An 18,667-nucleotide genomic window follows, 5' to 3' on the forward strand; every position below is an offset into this window, starting at 1 on the left:
TTACACATAAATACACATATATACCCTAGGAGTACATGCTAAAATTTTTTACAAGTGGATGCCCAATCAAAAAAAATTGGAAACATTGATCTAGAGCTACACTATTCAATATTGTAGCCACTAGCCATGTGTTCTGCTTGGAAGTTGGCTAGTCCTTGCTGGGGTGTGACTGTAATATATACTAAAGATTTTGTAGATTTACATGAAAAAAAAAAGATGTTAAATATCTCATTGAAAATTATGTTGATTACATGTTCAGTTGATAATGTTTTGGTATATTGGGTTAAATAAAATATTAAAGTCAATTTCACTTTTTTCATTTTACTTCTTTTTAACATGGCTACTACAAAATTTTAAATTACAGTGTAACTGGACTGCACGGGTCTTGAGTTTATAAGCATTGACTTGGAAGTTGGAAACTCCCAATTTCCCACACAGTTCTTAGTCTTTATTCCTTTATTTATAATTAGTTGGAACTAACTTGATGGCATCTAATAGTGGCATCTCATCTCTTTGCCCCCCCACCCACATTTTAACATCCCATCTCTTTGCCCACCCCTCATTTGGTAATTATGTTGATTTTAGTATCTTGATGCGTTACCCTTTTATTTCACAAAATATGTATCCATTTATTGAAACACGAACTTTAGATGTCCTCTCTTCACTTCCCTTTCATTAAGTTGAGTAAATCCATGCCCCAATTCCTTTGTTTACTTCTCTTATTTTACTTTCCAAATTCCGTTACCTTTACTTTCATAATAAAGGAAGTTTATAAGTTTTACATTACTTTTTGTAACCATATTAAACCATTCACCTGATGAATTTTGACTCATTGCTTATTAAGTACTAGATACCTTGTTCAGTGCTGAGGACATAGTCACAGTGGTGAACATTTAACCACATAGCCTGTGCTTAATGGAGCTTACAGTTCTTCCATGCTTTCTGTAAGCATTGATTCTAAATATTGAAATCAACAAATTGTGTTTATATTTTTGTAATTTGTACATGTTTTTCACTGCAGAGGCAGGTAGTATGACTAGATTAATAAAGAAAAAATTGCAAGTCTATGCCACTTAACCCTTTCCTACTCAAAGAAGAATGTCAGTACCAAATGCATTCTCTCTTCTTACATTCCACGAGCTCAAAATAATGACTCTCTTTTATTTGCTTTACATTTAGATCATGACTTTTTAAATAGCTTTTCTGTTTTTTCAATGGTTTCTAATTGCCTGTTCCCTCCCTCATAGCATATGCTGTCATCCTATCATTAAGTTTCTCTATCTTCTCTTTTATTACATCTGTTGCATAGAATCTATTTTTATCTTTGAATTTATCCTTCCCAGAGTACTCTAGTTTTTACTCAGAGTCCATTTGCTGTCTAGGCCTACTACACAGCTGTCATTGTGGGCTTTTATTTTCATTGTGTTCCCAAGCCTGCTATTGATTCTTGAATTCGTTTTCAGTTTTGTTGTAATATACCTTCAAGGTAATACTTAAATACATGTGTGTAGGAGGTAAAGTTTGTGAGTTTTTGTATCCTTGAAAAATATTTTATTTTTCTACTCTACTGATAATTTGGCTGGATATAGAATTCCAGATTTAAAATATATTTCCCTCAAAACTTTAAGCCATTTCTCTATTGTCTTCTATATTCTAGTATTGCAGAATTTCTGATTTTCTTTGTGGGTGACTGTTTCTTTTTCAGTCTCTGAGAAATCTCTCTTTCTTTCTGATCTGAATTTCATAGGGTTGTGTCTAATTATATGTCTAGGTATGGCTCTTGTTTAGTTTATCTTGCTTGGTATTTGATAAGCCATTTCTTTCAGCATTTGGAAACTTTCTTCTACTATTTCTTGGATTGTTTTCACGTATTATATATTTCTGATCTCTTTCTAGAACTCTAGTCAATAGACGTATTATCTTTTCTATGCATTCTATACATTGCTGGATTGCTTTTCTTGTGCTTCAGATTTTCCCATCTCTGCTTAGGAGTCGTATTGGCCTGTGATTTATCTTTTGTGTACTGCTCTTTTCTGGTTTTGGTTTTAGTATCAAGGTTATACTGGTCTCATAGAGTAATTTTGAGATATTTCTTTTTTAATTATGTTGTAGATTTTGTATAAGATTAGAATGATTAATTCTATGAAAGTTGGCTCTGATGTTATAATGAGGTTTTTAACCGCTAAGTCAATTTTTTATGGTGTTAGGACTATTCAGGCTTTCTCTTTCTTTATGAGTCAGTTTTGAGGTTTTATATTGCTGCTAGGGACATCCATGGTTCAGTGTTGTAATTTTCCCCTTCCATATGAGAAACCTGGGTTCAATTCCTGGCCAATGCATTTCAAGCACAGCCATCACTTGTCTGTCCACGGAAGCTTGTATGTTGATATGATGCTGAACACATTTCAGTGGAGCTTCCAGACTAAGATGGACTAGGAAGAAAACCTGGTGATCTACTCCCCAAAAAATCAACCAATGACAATCCTATAACCACAATGTCCTGATCTGCAGCCCATCATGGAGATGGCACAGGATCAGGCAATGTTTCATTCCATTGTGCATAGGGTTGCCATGATTCAGGGGTTGACTTAATGGTAGCTAACGAGAATTTTTTTTTTTTTTTTAACAAGAATAGCAATGAAACAACAACATTGTGATCAGAATGTGTTCTTTTGTCATACTGTTTCGGTTAATTTCCACAAAATAATTTATATTTTGCTCATCTTTTAAAACCTGAATTGGTAATTTTGTTCCTTTTTAATTCTGATATTATTCATCTGTGTGTTTTGTCTGTATTTTCTTTTCTTTTTTTTTTAAATTTTTGTGAGGCATCAATCTTACCAGAGGTTTGTCTACTTAATTAATAGCCTTTTTAAAGATCCAACTTTTGACTTCACTGAGCTTTGTCTAGTATTATTTTCCTATTTCATTAATTTCTGCATATATGCATATATGTATGTTAATCTCATCTCTTCTACTTTCTTTGGACTTAAACTTTATTAATCTCATCTCTTCTGCTTTCTTTGGACTTACTTTATTGTTCTTTTGTTTAATTGTACGTTCCAAACAAAACCAAACATGTTGCTGTTGACTTGATTCTGACTTATAGTGAGCCTATACGTCAGAGTGGAATTGCCCTATAGGATTTCCAAGGCTGTAATCTTTTTTTTTTTTTTTTTAATCTTAGTGGAAGCAGACTGCCACACTTTTCTCCCACAAAGCAGCTGGTGGGTTCAAACTACTAAAAGCAGCTGAGTGCTTTAACCGCTGCACCATCAGGGCTCCCAATTGCACATTAAGCTTTTTAATTTTCATTTTCTCTTCTCTGTGTAGTATAGACTTTTAGAGCTGTAAATTTCCCTCTAAGTGTCACTGTAACTAAAGCTTACAAAATTTGGTATGCAGCCTTTTCATGTTGTTCATTAATTTTTTGGTTTTGACTCATGAGATTTTTTTGAAAATAATTTTAAATTTCCACGTGTATGTGGATTTCCTGTTTATCATATTGTTATTGACGTTCATTTAGTAATACTGTGTTCAGACAAGTTGGTTTGCATCATTCTCATTTTATGAAATTTGTGGAGGCTTGTTTTATATCCCTAAAGTGCCTGGCACCTAATAGGCATTTACTAAATACCTGTTTAATAAGTTAATTGAATGTTTTAGGAATTAGTCACATGAATATGCTGTCATTTGTATTTGAAATATTATTGTTGAAGGAAAGAAGTTGCTAATCTAAGTTGCAGTAGTACTTTTTTTCTTCTGCCATCATCTACTTCATATACAATAAGAGATAAGATATATGATTTCAGTGACATTCAGAAAATTGGATTTAATGTACCAGAAAGGTAGAAGGATGGATACCTTGAGATTTCAGTGACCAGCTTTGACCCAATCGAAATAAGCCTAAATTGTTGAAAATGACACTTCTGTACACCTCTCAGATATACCCAGCGTGTATATGATTTAGTATGACCGCAGTTCTGAATTTCATGCTTAAAATGTGCTTTATGTCTGGTCAGAATAAGTTGTTTGAAGTTGCAGATCAGTAAGCCCCACAGTCACATACTTCTGTGAAAGTACCATAGCTGAAAAAGTCAGTTTCTCCTCTGAAGGTCATGATATTATCCTGAGTGTTTCTTAGGAAGTGTACTGTGCACAAAATCAAATGAATTAACATCATATTAGTTGCCCATATGCCCCCACCTTCCCTTAAAGAATTTGATCACCATAGCATTCCTCAATTACAGAAGAAACAAGGAAGACTATTGGGTTTTTTTTTCATTTTCATACCATATAGTCATTTAATTTTGGTTAGTTCAGTAATGTTTACCAAGAGCCTGTTTTATGCCACATTCTATGCTGGTACTGAGCAATCACAAATGAACATAGTTTCTCTTCTCATAGAGCTCACAGCTATGTCTGCCTTCTTATGTTTATGTTTTCATTTATAATTAATATATGTGGTTGTTGTTGTGTGCCGTTGAATTGATTCTGACTCATAGTGACCCTATAGGACAGATTGGAACTGCCCCAAAGGGTTTCCTAGGCTGTAATCTTTACAGGAGTAAATTGCCAGGTCTTTTCTCCCACCAAGCCACTGGTGATTCGAACCACTGACCTTTTGGTTAGCAGCTAAATGCTTAACCATTGCTCACCAGGGCTCCATAATTAATATATCCCATTGCCGTCGAGTCGATTCCGACTCATAGCAGCCCTATAGGATAGAGTAAAATTGCCCCATAGGGTTTCCATGAGTGGCTGGTGGATTCGAACTGCTGACCTTTTGTTTAGCAGCCCAACGCTTAACCATTGCGTGATTGTAATTCGCTGGGTGAAAATATAGAGGTATGTACAAAGTGCAATGGAAGTGTGGAAGAAAGAGTACCTGAATTTATCTGAGGATTTCCACAGGCAAGGAAGTCTTGCTATAGCAGGTAATACTTGATCTGACTCTTGCAAAAGGAGTAGGAGGTTTTCATGTTTGGTAAGGTGATAAAGAGTATTCTAGGTTATAGTATTAGCAATATACATCGTTATCATCATCATTATTAAAAGTTCATTCAGCACGTACTATAATTCACGCATTTTATGTTTGTATTTTAATTTATTTTAATACAGCTCTCTAAGGAACACTGTCTCGTTTAATTTCTATAACAAAAATGTTTCTCAAAAGACAAGTGACTTGCCAAACTGGTGACTGCAAAGTACAACTTCTACTCAGTACTGCCTCCCAATATATTTGCAAGAGAATCAAGACAAAATATCCCAATTTTACAGATTACTGTAGTAACAAAATGAATAATGAATTAGAGGGAGCCGAAACTAGAGGCAAGGAGACCAGCACATTAGTCTAGGTATGGAATTCCTGAAGGAAGGCAACAGTGGTAGAAGAGAGAAGGGAGACTGATTTAAGAGACAATTATGAGGTATAATTGATAATATTCTATATGCCAATGTGTATTTAAATTGAAATAATTAAAATTTGTGGTAGATTCTATTTATAGGCCCTAAATTTTGCCACTCCCTCCATCAAAGCCCTTTGCTGTATAATTTTGCAGAGCCCTTCTGTTGTGGGTGTGGTGGACTTTCTTGCCTCATGACTTTGCGTTTGACCGTATAATTAATTATGGTTGTTCTAAGCTTCTGAGTTAGGTGACAACAATAGCTAACTGATGCAAATATGTCTATCCTGCTGAAAAAGTATTTTAAGGCAAGTTCTATTCTGGTTATCTTTTCTTACATCATTAATTGATATGAAAATAAAATACATATAGTCCAACAGGAAAACAAACTACATTATCGATTTTAGTTATTAGACAATTTTAGCAGAAGCAATCGTGCAACTGAAAAGGGAAAAAAACTAATATTTTTTAAAGAGCTGTATTGAAATGCACATAATAGAATTCAGCCATTTTAATTGTACAATTAAAACGTTTTTGATATATTTACGAAGTTATGTAACATCACTATAATCTAATTTTGAGCATTCTCATTATCCCTTCTGTTTGTTACCAATTATATACCTCAGATTTTTATACCAATTCATGATGTAAGAGGAAACCCTGGTGGCATAGTAGTTAAACGCTATAGCTGCTAACCAAAAGGTCAGCAGCTTGAATCCACCAGGTGCTCCTTGGAAACTCTGTGTAACAGTTCTACTCTGTCCTACAGGGTTGCTGTGAATCGGAATTGACTTGACAGCGATGGGTTTGAGTTTTTTTTTTTTTTTTTTTTTTTGGACTCGCCACAGCCCTACTGTAGGTGACCACAGTCTACTTCCTATCTCAATATATTTGCCTATTCTGGACTTTTAATATGAATAGAACTATAAGACATGGAGTTTTTGTATCTGACTTCTTTCACTTGGCATGTTTTGAGGTTTCTCTGTGTTTTGGCATGTATCATTACTTAGTTCCTTTTTAATGCTCAATAATTTTCCATTGTCTGAATATATCACGTTTTGTTTATCAGCTAATGAACATTTGGGCTGTTTCTACTTTTTGGCTATTATCAATAATGCTGCCATGAACATTCATGTACAGTGTTTTGTATGAGCAGATGTTTTCATTTCTCTTGGGTAGATACCTAGGAGTAGAATTGCTGGGTCATATGGTAACTCTGGAAATCCTGGTGGTATAGTGGTTAAGTGGTACGGCTGCTAACCAAGAGGTCAGCAGTTCGAATCCACCAGGCACTCCTTGGAAACTCTATGGGGCAGTTCTACTCTGTTCTGTAGGGTCACGATGAGTAGGAATCGACTTGACGGCAGTGGGTTTGGTTTTCTGGTTTATGGTAACTCTAAGGAGCCCTGGTGGCATAATGGTTAAACACTCAGCTGCTAACCAAAAGGTTGGTGGTTTGAATCTATCAACCATTCTGCGGGAGAAAATACCTGCCAGGTCCCATAAAGATTACAGCCTAGGAAACCCTGCGGGGCAGTTCTACTCTGCCCTATAGGATCTCTGAGTTGGAATCTACTCAACAGCACACAACAACGTGGTAAATCTATGTTTAATAATTTGCAAAACTGCCAAACTGTTTTCCAAAGTGACTGAACCATTTAACATTCCCACCAGCAATTTATGAGGGAAAACTAATAGTAATTTAACTACATTAAATATTTAAAATATGTTCTTGGAGACTTTATCGTAACATAGAGTGATAATAACTATATATAAAAGATAGTGATTAGAAATAAACTGTGCTTGGTTTTAAAACATATGCCCAGAAAAACAGCATCTTTTTTTGGTAACCAGAGTGTTTTTCTTTCTATTTGTGACTCATGTATTCCTGACAGCTTGGCTTCCTGGTTTTTTCCTCATCGTTTAAAATAATTTTCTTAGTCTAGTTTTATGTCTCTATTTTGTGCTTGGTGTGACATGCTCAGGAAGGAAAGACTTGAAGAAAATTCATGGAATATATTTATGGAATGGATAAATTTCAGCTTATAGATTGTATAATTATTAAACCAAACCCAAAAAACCAAACCCACTGCCATCAAGTCGATTGTAACTCAGTAACCCCATAGGTTTTCCAAGATTGTAAATTTCTACAGAAGCAGACTGCTATACCTTTCTCCCACAGAGATGCTGGTGGTTTCGAACCACAGACCTTTCAGTTAGCTTTAACCACTGTGCCACCAGGGCTCCTTATAATTATTAAAGTGAACCTCATTCCTTCCTGTTAGAAAATTAGAAACGATTCAGTTGACAGATGGTAGCCAAGAACAAGAAATTCGGTCCGGGGTTTAAAATCAAACGTTCATTTTTCCAGTTCATTCCTTACCTGGTTGGCAGGGCTTCTGTCAGGCAACCCTTCTCCATACTGCTGCTCCTTCTAGGTTCCAGTTCCTCCGTCTTCCCTTTGCCTCATTAGGTCTAGGTGTAATGGCTCACCATTGTTGCTAATTTGATGATACTGTCCTATTCCTTGGTGGTTTCCCTAAGCCCAGCCTACCCCTTTATTAAACTCTTTCTTTACTCGGTTTGAGTGTGCCATCTATTTCATACCAGTACCCTAACTAATAAGAGCACATTTGAAACCTTTAAGGTGATCTGATAATGAAATATTATTCTTTCTATAATTTTTGAGGAAATTACCTGGTCTGACTTATATGCCTATCTTGTCTGTTGTTCAATGAGATGATCATCGGAACTCTAAATATGTTCCATATGTTGTTGTCTTTAGGTACCACCAAGTCAGTTTCCACTCATAGTGACCATATGTACAGCAGAACTAAACACTACCTGATCCTATGCCATCCTCATAGTTGTTGTTATGTTCGAGCCCGTTATTGCAGCCACTGTGTCAGTCCACCTAGTTGAGGGTCTCCCTCTTTTTTGCTGACCTTCTACCAACCATGATGTCCTTCTCTAGGAACTGGTCCCCTCTGATAATATGTCCAAAGTAAGAGATGAAATCTCACCATCCCCGCTTCTAAGGAGCATTCTGACTGTACTTCTTCCAAGTCAAATTTGTTTGTTCTTCTGGAAGTTCATGGTATACTATATTTACTATAAAAACCTATAAAATAGTATATGGTTAATACTAAAGATGACTCTCTCTTCACTGTGGAATTTCTCAAATTGGTCCATAGGCACAGAATGCAATGTCAGTAATGTCTTAATTTAAAATTAATACCTCAAAGCTTCACTAAATACACTTCTTTTTGCATTGAGTAGTATGTATAACTTCTGCAACAATTGAAAAATGTGTGAGACCTTATTAAATACTATATTAAATCTTACCAAGATTTTCTAAAGTAATACAAATAATATAAAACAATAATAAAATCTTATTTTCTACTACTAATGTATAAAATTATTAAGGAACTAAATTTTATTTCTACAGTAGTTTTTGGTACCTAAATTCACTTTGTACCCAAACAGAAATTAAATTATACTAATTCATTTCCTCCATTTAAAAAAACTAAAATAGCCTTTTAACCTTCGAGGAGTCTATTATTTAGACAAGTTGTATCTTAGGTGTACGTGGGAATTTGCACTTTACTAATAGTTATAAAGCCTAAGTGGATGTTTCCATATTTGTTTTTCCTGCAATTTTGTGGAAACATTTAAAATATTTTAATGTGAATGTAAGGATCCGCATTTAGATAACATTTTAACCTGTAACACTATATGAAGAAAGCCTGTACCCAAATAACACGTGTCTGTTGATCTTAAATGAGAGAATAAGACTGCTCATTTTGTACCCTTTCTTTCTACTCTAGTAGAAATTAGAAATCTTTGTCTCTCATTTTGTGTAAAACAATAATGCTGTTGGTCTATAATTGGAAAGTCTAACGAGAATACGAAGTTATAGAGGGAAGAATATTAAGAGTTTCATGCAATTTAGTGGTATTTCCTAATTGAAATTAAATATAGTCGTTACCTTGTTTTTACTGACTATATTTGCCTAATGTTAATCTATCAGAGTATAACTGCATAACACGGGTTTTAAATGAAGATTGTTGCTCTAAAATTACATCGTTAACCTGGCTCTGTGAAACTTCAAGTTTGTCCTAGTGCTCTAAGCCTTATAAAAGTGGGCAAGTGACTCATGAATAAGACATTTTCCTAAGAAGCTGTTTAAAATGCATCCCTTTTATTGGCAAAAATTTCCATATGTTCTTTGACCTTTGAATAGTAGACTTTATAAAGTTATTTGACTACTCTTATTTTCTGATGATCTTTTCAGATCTCTTTCCATATGATTTATGATTCTGTAAAATATTTCATTGTGTGTAGCTAGGATTATGTAGTAACATATATTTTTTTAATCTAAAAAATGTTTATGACCTTGAGCACTATCACCCAATATAGTGGTATAAAATATATCTTTACCCAAATAAGCCGCTTTTCTTCCTTATGTTTCAGCTGTGAAACAGGATTGGAAAGGTACTAATTTAAATATTATATGTTGTTAGTCTCTAACATAGGTAAAAGAAAAGGAAAAGTTAAAAATGGAGCCTTCCGGGCTGATGAATTCGCAAGAGTACAAGGTAATATGTGCCAGAGCTCACTATAGTTTCTGGACTTCAAAAGTTTTTCTCTATTAGTGTATTATAATTAATTGATATTTGTACAGTTATCTGTTTCATATTCCCTTCCCTTTATTCTAAATTGTAAAAATTGTCTATCTTATTCTCTCCTTCATCCCTAGTCCTAGTACCTTGTCAAGCACATGGTAGTATTTGCTAAAAAAGTATTTGTTAGACATATACATGAATTTGAATAGTTGACTTACAAATTAAAAGTGCTTATTGAGGGCTTGTAGATTTAGTATGCATTAATAAATATGAGTATGGGTAGTCCCCAACTTAGATGATGTATTTGAATTTACAATGAACTGTCCTTATGACTCTCCGTGTATCTGGAACATTGCATATTCCTGGCAGGAAGTTATGGGAAAATGCATGCAGGGGATATGGAAGAAATTGCTGAGTTATGTGAACATGCTCCAAGCATTCAATCAGGATAATATGATGGAAAAGATTGGTGGATAAATTGTACATAGGGCAAGAACGCTGAATTTAGAGCTTGATATCACTGATTTGTAACAGTTAATAGATCATGAAGGAGAATTGCCAGATCAGGACTTAATGGATTTTGAAAAGGAAAGAAATGCTGAAGAAGAAAGAAGTAATGTGGAAGAGGAAGGAGAGAAGTTGTAAAAATATTTTACAGTAAAGGGAGCAGCTGGAGTTTTTTCTAAACTAAATCAGGGGCTTCAGTTGCTTGAAAACGTGGACCTAATAGCTGATTGCTTTGCTAAAGCTAATAGGCAGATTTGAGAACCAGTGAGATGTTACTGCAGAATATATGAAGGAAAAAAGAAAAGGACCAAACAGACAACTCTCACTCATTTTATAACTAGAATCGCCATCCGCATTTCCAGGAATAATCCAGATGATCCAGAAACTTCCTCAAGTGGAGTTATTACTGCAGCTGACAACATGCCGGTGTCATCCAACTTTTTATCGTTGGAGTAAATTTGGGGGATGAGTCAGAACAGACTCAGTGGCAATGGGTTTAGTTTTTAGGTTTTGGGTTTACGTATGTATGTATGTATTAAAATACATCTGTAAGTTTATATCCAATTTTCTGAACGCCAAAGACAAATAAAGCTTACTAGTAATAAAATGCAGTAATAATGAAAACTAAAAAAAAATTAGGTATTCAACTTAAATCAGAACCGACTTTCAATGGGGCAGTCGGAACGGAACCCCTTCGTAAGTCAGAAACTACCTGTAGTCATTTCATGTTTATATGTCAGTATTTAACCACTAACAGTTGTTTAGTGCTTATTTGAAGTTTACAAAGTGCACTTACATATTTTCATACTTTTATTAAAATTTGTTATTCACAGTAATCCTGTGAGGTAGATGATGTTATTCTATTTTATAAGCAACCAGTGTGGATATTAAATTATTTGCTCCAAGGCTACATAGATTTATAAGTGACAGATTCTGAACCCAAGTCATTTCTTTTTACTGTATCTTGGATCGTTACATTAACTTTGTATCATATACTTAGTTCCTCATTAACTAGGGGATGGTTGCAAAAGTAAGACCCGTATACCGAAAACCAAACCGTTGCCTGTTGAGGCAATTCCGACTCATAGCGACCCTGCAGGGCAGTGTGGAACCACACCATAGGGTTTCCAAGGAGCGAATGGTGGATTCCAACTTCTGATCTTTCAGCTAGCAGCTGAACTCTTAACTTCTGCACCACCAGGGCTCTAGGGCCCATATAAAACCCAAAAACCAAACCCAGTGCCGTCGAGTCAATTCTGACTCATAGCGACTCTATGGGACAGAGTAGAACTGCCCCATAGAGTTTCCAAGGAACACCTGGCGGATTTGAACTACCAGCCCTTTGGTTAGCAGCCGTAGCACTTAATAGTCATCATTAATATCTACAATGAAATTGATATCACAAAAATGTGCACCTGAAAAAGGTTGAATTGGCAAATGTTGTTATATATATATTTACAACAATAAAAACACCCACAAGTAAATAAATGAGTACTTTTGATTTTTTTTTTTATTTCACATGTGCTGAGAATAGTAGTCATCTTTTGATAATGGACATGAAGTTTCATAAATCATTGTGTTCATTTAAGTATTAATTACGTATAAGAAAACAGAGCGGCTATGTTTCTAAATTAATTCTGCAAGGCAGGAACAGAAATCAATGGCAGTTAAGGAAGTAGAAGCACATAGTAGCTTCTGAATTACATAAATTATTTCCTTGAATGTCTTGCAAATACTTTTTAGTTTATTAAATTTTCTATTATTACTTTAAAACCAACACAATTAGCAATAATATGGGGAGTGGACAGAGATGAAAACTGGGTAAAGAAAGAGCAAGTTGAGAGAGAGAGAGAGAGTGTGTGTGTGTGTGTGTGTGTGAGAGAGAGAGAGAGTTTGGGGAGGAGAGGGAAGGAATCCAGGAAAGTCATACAGATACGAAGAAATAAAACTCAGTGGTATGTTTGATTTGAACTAAAACTGATAGAATCTTTAAGAACCAGAAGTATTCGTTATATGAAACCATCTTTTTTGAAAGCGTGTACAAGCCTTATCTTAATGACCAACAGAAAGTATGCAGAACAGTGTATACACTTGTGTAAAAGTAGTAAGGGGGAGATAGATATGCAGTTGTTATTATATGCATAGAGGGATACAGGAAACTGGTATGATAGGGTGGGAAGGAAGAGTTTTCACTGTATTTTTCTAACTTTGGAATTTTTTTACCACATAAATACATGATTTATTCCAAAAAGAAAATTTAAATTAAATAATAACAACATAAGAGAAATTTGTTATCAGTTTGGATTTATGATTTCCAATTGAATCTGTTCTGAGAGTTTTATCTTTTTTAATCGGTTATTATCAATTTGATATTACTGGTTGCCATAGAGCCAGTTCCGATTCATGGCAACTCCATGTGTTATCAGGGTACAACTGGGCTGCGTAGGGTTCTCAATGGCTGATTTTTCAGAAGTAGATTGCCAGGACTTTCTTCTGAGGTGCCTCTGGGTGGACTTGGACCTCCAGCCTTTCTGTTAGCAGCCGAGCGCATTAACTGTTTGTATCACCCAGGGACTCTAAATTTGTTATTACCTAAATTGGTTTTCTAGATCTGTTCTGGACCATTTGATAATAATAATAAAAAAAAATTTTAAGGTACATCTACTGCATTACTCCTTTTTAAGAGAGCTGTTACTATTTTTATGCAAATAATGTACACCTTCTATGTTTGTTTGCCAACTGTGCCCTCCCCCTGTGAGGTATTTTTGTATGCATGGCTGTGCCAGTTTAGATAATGTATGTGAAAGTGTTTCTCAACTTGTAACGGTTGTACAGATGTTAAATAGTATTTTTAGTAATCTCTGCAGAGTAATTTTTTAAAAAACTGACGTGTGTATTATGTTACTATTTGCTTCAGTTCCTAGATCAGGAGTCACAAACTCAAGTGCCGACAAGGGTGTATTATAGCAGCACTGTGTAATGGAACTTTCTGCGAAGGTGAAAATTTTCTGCCTGAGCTGTCTGTCTAATACCATACCATAGTCACTAATTATATGTGGTTGTTGAGCACTTGAAATGTGACTAGTATGCCTGAGGAAAGTTTTATTTTATTTAATAAATTTAAATAACCACATATCATTAATGGCTATACTGTTGGACAGTACAGAATTCAAGTAACACTAGATTCTGTATAAGTAAAACCCAAATTTTCAGTGATTTAATCCAATAGAGGTTTTATTACTTTTTCATGTCATAGTCCACCGTGAATATTCCTGTGTGCCTGGCTCCATCATCACTTAAAACCTTTGAGACCTCTGCTTCCAGCTGGTGGTGGTGGTGCCTGTTAGGTGCCATCGAGTTAGTTCCAACTCCTAGCAAACCCATGCATGATAGAACGAAACGCTGCCGGGCTCTGTGCCATTCTCACGGTCATTGCTGTTTGAGCCCATGGTTGCAGCCATTGTGTCAGTCCGTCTAGTTGAGGATCATCCTCTTTTTTGCTGACCCTCTACTTTACCAAGCGTGATGTCCCTCTTCTGGGACTGCTCCCTCCTGATCACATGTCCAAAGTACGTAAGATGAAATCTCGCCATCCTGGCTTCTAAGGAGCACTCTGGCCATACTTCTTCCAAGACAGATTTGTTCATTCTGGCAGTCCATGGTATATTCAATATTCATTGCCAACACCATAATTCAAAGGCAACAATTCTTCTCCAGTCTTCCTTATTCATTGTCCAGCTTTCTCATTGATATGAGGTGATTGAAAATACCAGGGCTTGGATCAGGTGCACCTTAGTCCTCAAGGTGACAGCTGGTAGAAGGGGAGAAAAGTCCGTTTCTTAAAAACCCCTACCTAAAAGTGATACATATCACTCTCTGACATTCGGTTGTTGAGAACTAGTTTTTATGACCACACCTAAATCCAAAGACTGGGAAATACAGTCCCTGGCTGGACAGCCCCTTCCTGGCAATAAATTTATGCTAAGGAATGAGGAACTCAAATTTTTGATAGACCATTCTGCAACAAGGGACAAAGCAAGCAATATGCAAGTGATGTAGGACAGTTGTCTATGCATATGTGTTCATTGAATGAGGGTGGACAGAACTGTGGCCTGCCCCAAACGTAAAGAAGTCGGTACATGTTCTCAGCTACTGCTGTCTTGTGGTTATGTTGAACCAGTGTTGCCAGATCTTTTAGCTTTAGGGTTGTTTTTGTTTTTTAATGAAAATGTCAAGCCCATAGTTTTATGTGAAATCTCCTTAGTTTTAAGTGTTTAACCAAATTAATAAAACACTGCAAGCTCAGTAAAACAAAGCTGTAAGCTGCCAGTTTTAACCCCTGCTTTAGACCTTTTTTTTTTTTTTTTTAAGACCTGGTTTTTCATTAGTGATTTGCATGAAGGTTAAGGTCTTTTAGTTGTACTAAACAGCTTTTCTTTAGAACTGATTTTTTTTTTAAGTAATTAACATACAATAAAATTGACTTCTTTTGGTGGTGGGGACATAGGGTACTGTGAATTTTTAGCACATGTATAAATTCATATAACTGCTAATCAGCTTACGGAACAGTCCTATCACCCGAAAAGCTCCATGATGCTACCCCTTTGTAGTCACATTCTCCCCCACTCCTATTCTCTGGCAACCATTGATCGGTTCTCCATTTTGAGACTGCTTCTTTCACTCAACATAATGTCCCTGAGATTCAGCCAAGTTGTTACATGTATCAATACTTTGTGCCTTTTTATTGCTGAATAGTATTCCATTGTATGGATATGCACAATTTCATTATCTCTTCAACTATTAAAGGATATTTAGGTTGTTTACAGTTTTTTGAGATTATGAGTAGAGCTTCAAACATTCATGTACAAGTTTTTCTATGAACATACGTTTTTATTTTCTAGGATAAATTTTTAAGACTGATATTGCTGTGTATATTATGGTAAGTGTATGTCTAACTATTAAAACACTGCCGAGCTGTTTTCCCAGTGGCTGTACCATTTTACATTCTTAGCACAATGTATGGGAGTTCCAGTTGCTCTGCATCCAGCGCTTGTATTGTCAACGTTTTTTATTTTAGCCATCTGATAAGTATGCCCTGGTATCTCATCGTGGTTTTAACTTTCACTTTCTTATTGGCTAATGGTGTTGAATATTTTTCTATGTGCTTATTTGTCATCCACATACCATCTTTTGTGAAGTTTTTGTTCAAGTCATTTGCTCATTTTTAAATTGGGTTCTGTGCTTTCTTACCGTTGAGTTTTCAGAGTTCTTTAAATGTTCTTTAGATGGGTATATAAAAGCCCTTTGTTGAAGCTGTGATTTGCCAATATTTTTCTCAGTCTGTAACTTGCCCTTTTGTTTCCCTAATAGTGTCTTTCACAAAGAAAAAGTTCTGAATTTTGATGAAGTCCAATTTATCTCTCTTTCTTTAGATCTGGGACCGAATATGAGGTTGATTTTTATGAAAGGCATGAAGTTTAGCTTCAGGTCCGTTTCTTGGCATACAAAAAAAAAAAAAACCCACAACAAATCCATTGCCATCAGGTCTATTCCGACTCATAGCGACCCTATAGGACAGAGTAGAACTGCCCCATAGACTTTCCAAGGAGCACCTGGTGAATTCGAACTGCCAACCTTTTGGTTAGCAGACATACCTGTTAACCACCACGCCACCAGGGTTTCCAGTGATAAAAAATAGTTCATATTGTTGACATCCACTAATCATGGAAAAGGAAAATAGGAATTTTGTAAGGTGTGAGGAGGAAGTAAACAAAGAAAAAGGTATTCTTTTTTATTATTTCTTTACTTCTGTATTCTCACTGGTGAGATTTTCTATAAGGCTTTTTCATTCCCTTTGTGTAGCAAGTGCATTTGCTATAATGTTATTTTTTTAATTACCTAATTTTAATCAAGAACATATTCATTTACTAAGATCTAACCACACTACAGTATTCTTTAACAAATAATGAGCCCATGTAAATAACACATGTAACACGTGGCATAGCACAGTTACCAAAAAAATGTATAATGTGTGTTACTTGTGTAAAAATGCAGTACAGGCAGTCGCCAGGTTACAAACAAGTTCTGTTTCTAAATCTTTAAGTCGAATTTGTACATACGTCGAAGCAGGTGTGGTTCATATCTAACATCAGTTAGTGAAATGTTGGTCTTAGTATATAGTATATAGTGTACCTTTCTGTGAATAAAAAACATTAAAGAAACACTTCCAGATACACTAAAACATCTTTAACATATTAATATAATAATAATGATTCTCTAATGTGTGTCACAAAGTAGTTATTATGAATTGTTGTATGTACCTTGAATTTTTAATATAATAGGCTTTAAGGGGGTTGGTTCATAACTATGCACTATACGTAAGTCAGACGTTCATAACCCAGAACTGCCTGTATTACTTCCCCTTCTCATTAGATTAAAAGTGTAATCCTGCAACCAAACAGTTTATCATGGTTTAACATGGGGATAAAAGCACAAGCAAAAGGTAATAGAATTGAGAAGCAAATATTTTAATACTCGAACATGTAAATTGTATGGCTATTTTGGACATTATATGCATGTTTATTCTAACACAAATACTGCTTTAAACTGACGGCGACATAAATATAATAAAATCTAGAGCCACAAACTCAGATATTTTCAGTTGCCAGACTTCAGTTGCTGGACTTATAAACATGGAAAATGCTAGATAGATTTATAAACATACAAAGTGTCCTGGTATGATACAATAAGGACAGTTAGGAGCTGTGTTAACCTAGGTCATGTCCTGACTAAAAGCATTCATATTTTAAAAAATTAAAACATAGTGATATCCCAAAAAATCACCTTCAAAGGCTGAGTTCAGTGTGGGCCCTAAGCTTGGAACCTAACCTGTAACATTGAGCATTAACGTTTAGGTGTCCAGAAGAACTGAAACTTGAATATCTTCACCAACAGGTGCACGAGTGAACACACAGAGAGCTTTCTTTGGTGAAAAGCAGATTTTTCAGATTTCTTGTTAAGTTTATTCCTAGGATGTCTGTGTATGTGTGTGTTTCCTATGGTGAGCATAGTTCTTTTGATGTCTCACGTTTTCTAATTATTCATTATTGGTATTTCGATTTTTGCATGTTAATCTTTTGTCCATTGTCTTAGTTATTTGTGCTTCTCTATGGCACATCATTCTCCTAGTCCATCTGAGTGGTGACTCTACCCTTAGAAACACCAGGGGCCATGGCTTCACCCTTTGAAGTCCCAGAGGTCCTGGTTTTTACCTTTTGTGAATGAGGCAGCTCAGCTTCCTGTGTTCCTTGTCTCTTCAGCTTCTGCTTCCTGGTTCCTTGCCCTCTCGGGTTTCATCACCTGCATCTGCCCTGCTGGGGCAAGTGTTCCAAACCTCTGTAGCTCCACTGATAAGTGCCTGGAGACACCCTACTCCACCAGTACACTTCGGCAGGAAAGCACTCAGCTCTCTTGCTCCATGGGTCAGCAAGCCTAGCTCTACCGATAAGTGCCCATAGGCACTCCACTCTGCCAGGAAGCCTCCTGTGCACAGACACTCAGCTCTCTCTTTCCATGAGTAGGCTCCAGCACAGTCTCACGCTGGTCTCCTGGTTCTACCACTGCCATTTCTCTGCCACTGCCAGTTCGCTAACACTGCCTGTCCTCTGTTGCTGCTTCTCATCATCTGTGCCATCTCCGGTGTTAACAGTTCTCCTCACTTCCTTCTGAATCCTCTATCCATTCACAGTTTTGAAACTGCTTCCACATTTTAGGTATCTGTTAGAGCAGCACCCCACTCTCGGTACCAAATTCTGTCTTAGTCATCTAGTGCTGCCAGAACAGAAATATCACAAGTGGATGGCTTTAACAAAGAGAAACTTATTTTCTCACAGTCTAGTGGGCATCAGCTCCATGGGAAGTCTTTTTCTCTCTGTCGGCTCTTGGAGGAAGGTCCTTGTCATCAGTCTTCCCTTGGTCTGGGAGCTTCTCAGCACAAGAACCTCCGGTCTGAAGTACATGCTCTGTTCCCGGTGCTGCTTTCTTGGGGGTATGAGGTCCCCCATTCTCTGTTCACTTCCCTTTCCTTTTATCTCTTGTAAGATAGAAGGTGGTGCAGGCCACACCCCAGGG

The 18,667-nt window shown here is 36.1% G+C and overlaps 1 protein-coding gene across 6 annotated transcripts in view; it reads left to right on the top strand.

Annotated features, from left to right (window-relative positions):
* The window catches only part of GPHN (gephyrin), a 570,865-nt gene that overhangs the window by 190,206 nt on the left and 361,992 nt on the right, over positions 1–18,667 (top strand). The window contains exon 2 of one of the 6 annotated variants that reach the window (XM_064292611.1): positions 9,929–10,003. The exons of the other annotated variants lie outside the window; for them this stretch is intronic. The gene's annotated coding sequence lies outside the window, so the exon portion shown is untranslated. The remainder of the gene's footprint in view (positions 1–9,928; positions 10,004–18,667) is intronic. 6 annotated transcript variants of the gene reach the window in all.

The sequence above is a fragment of the Loxodonta africana genome, chromosome 10, assembly GCF_030014295.1.
Source record: "Loxodonta africana isolate mLoxAfr1 chromosome 10, mLoxAfr1.hap2, whole genome shotgun sequence".
NCBI classification, from domain to species: domain Eukaryota; kingdom Metazoa; phylum Chordata; class Mammalia; order Proboscidea; family Elephantidae; genus Loxodonta; species Loxodonta africana.